The sequence below is a fragment of the Penaeus vannamei genome, chromosome 17, assembly GCF_042767895.1.
Source record: "Penaeus vannamei isolate JL-2024 chromosome 17, ASM4276789v1, whole genome shotgun sequence".
Lineage (NCBI taxonomy): Eukaryota > Metazoa > Arthropoda > Malacostraca > Decapoda > Penaeidae > Penaeus > Penaeus vannamei.
Window position 1 is genome coordinate 41,759,677 of NC_091565.1, and position 2,254 is coordinate 41,761,930.

The following is a 2,254-nucleotide window of genomic DNA, read 5'->3' on the forward strand; positions in this document are numbered from 1 at the left end:
ACTTTAAATTGGCATTTTCTTTTCTATTCTTTCAATGTCCTGTCTTAGCGTCGTTATTTCACTTATCAAACTAATGTTCGTTTGCATTTCCTTTAAAAGGTTCATCCCATTTATGTTGATTCGCTTGCGTGACGTCACTTCTGCCACATGGCCCCAAGGTCTATAGAAGTACTTGTATAGACGTTGCATACTCCATCGTGGGATTCCCCGCTTGGCCTGCAATCATCCCTGACTGAGGTTGAGCGGCGGATGGCTCTGCTTTCGCCGTGCCTTCAGGGAAGCAGACACGGACTTCGGTGCCAGTGACAGTTTGCCTGCTTCTTCTGTCAGACACATCCACCCGGACGTCGGTAGCACCAGCGTCATCGCCGTCGAGTTTGCCTTCATAAATGGCTCTCCACTGCAGACTAAAGCGCGCTGTTCTACCCAGGAGGGGGGGTGCCCACGGAGCCCTCCCCCTCCATGTTTATGCTCCGTCTCTTCCCCATGGAGGGGGGGGGGAGCGCCGCCCCCGCCTCGCTCGCCTCGACGTCAGGCTGCGGGCGTGTCTCGACGGTAAATGTACGCTGGCGTGCTCCGACCGTAGAGTTTGCTTCGGTGGGACACTGATGTGTGACAACCAAGACTTAAAATAGCTGAATCCAATATACATACACACACACACACACACACACACACACACACACACACACACACACACACATATATATATATATATATATATATATATATATATATATATATATATATATACATATATATGCGAGGGGGAGGGAGTGTGTGCGTGTGCGTGTGCGTGTGCGTGTGCATGTGTGTGTGTGTGTGTGAGTGTGTTTACGTGTTTGTGTGTGTGTGTGTGTACATAAGATTGGAAGAATGCATCACTCATTAATATTTTATCTGCAGCAGTTTTTTACGCTGATTAGAAGGCGACCAAGCAAATGGGAGGAAAAGAATGACACACGTGACATTAATCCGTTAAATACTTGAATACATCTGAGTAAAAATATATGACATTAATCCGTTAAATATTTGACTACATCGGAGGGAAAATCTACATACGTGTAATCAACGTACATACCCGTATATTAGAGAACCGGAAAGGTTTTGAATCAGACCAACAACCGACTTTCCGTTATCGGTGTCGAGAAAACAAATGCAAGCGGCGAGCGTGCGCAAGACCGTAGCGTTCGGGAGACACCAAGCTTCAGTGGTCTTCTTGACGTCCGCGGAGAGGGTCCTCACACACCGCCGCTCTCTCCTTGATAAGAAAGCCTCCGAAGCCATAGGTTTATTTCGTGTAATTACTTTCTGGACGGTTTGTTTCGTGTACGCATTTTGCAATTACGTTCTGGCCTATAACTAAGACTCCCAGTGTGGACTTCCGAAGGTTTTGGAATTCTTTGGAAAATCAGTCGGAAGTTTTGTGTTGATAAAGTCGTTGCCAAAATTAGTCTCATCTGCCGTCTTGAGAAAAGTGTTTTATCTTTTATATCTTTGTGGTCCATAATCTTCAATGTGGGTATATGAATAAATAAATGTACATGCATATATATATATATATATATATATATATATATATATATATATATATATATATATATATATATATATATATATATATATATATATATATATATATATATATATATATATATACATATATATATATATATATATATATATATATATATATATATACATATATATATATACAACATGTATATTATGAATATATATAAGATAATTACTGGTTGTGTATGGATGTTATTAAAAGAAGAAATACAAGAAATTCGCTAAACTGACATTACTGTGGGAACTGGAGTGGTATAATGCATATAAATAGTTCCTTTTCGGTGCCTCGTGGTTCTTAGCTGTTATTTTTCATAGTTTCATTTCGGAAATATAGGCTACTGTGAATAATTAATAGAAGGCTGCAAAGCAACTATGAAGGGAAAAGAAAGAAAGAAAAAAATATATGTACATATCTATCTATCTATCCATCTATCTATCTATATCTATCTTTCTACCTATCTAAGTGTCCATCTATCTATATATCTATCTATCAATTTGTCTATATATTTATCTATCTATCCATCTATCTATATATATCTATCTATCTATATCTATCTATCTATCTATCTATATAATCTATCTATCTATCTTTCTATCTATCTATCTATCTATCTATCTATCTATCTATCTATCTATCTATCTATCTATCTATCTATCTATCTATCTATATATATATATA

The 2,254-nt window shown here is 37.9% G+C and overlaps 1 protein-coding gene across 3 annotated transcripts in view; it reads left to right on the plus strand.

Moving 5' to 3' along the window:
• The first annotated feature begins 1,182 nt into the window (after window positions 1-1,182).
• LOC113806025 (uncharacterized) overlaps window positions 1,183-2,254 on the plus strand; it is a 28,602-nt gene continuing 27,530 nt past the window's right edge. Inside the window, exon 1 of one of the 3 annotated variants that reach the window (XM_027357122.2) lies at window positions 1,183-1,300. The gene's annotated coding sequence lies outside the window, so the exon portion shown is untranslated. Of the gene's footprint in view, window positions 1,330-2,254 lie in introns of all 3 variants that reach the window. The other 2 variants (XM_027357139.2, XM_027357131.2) reach the window with 2 other exon arrangements.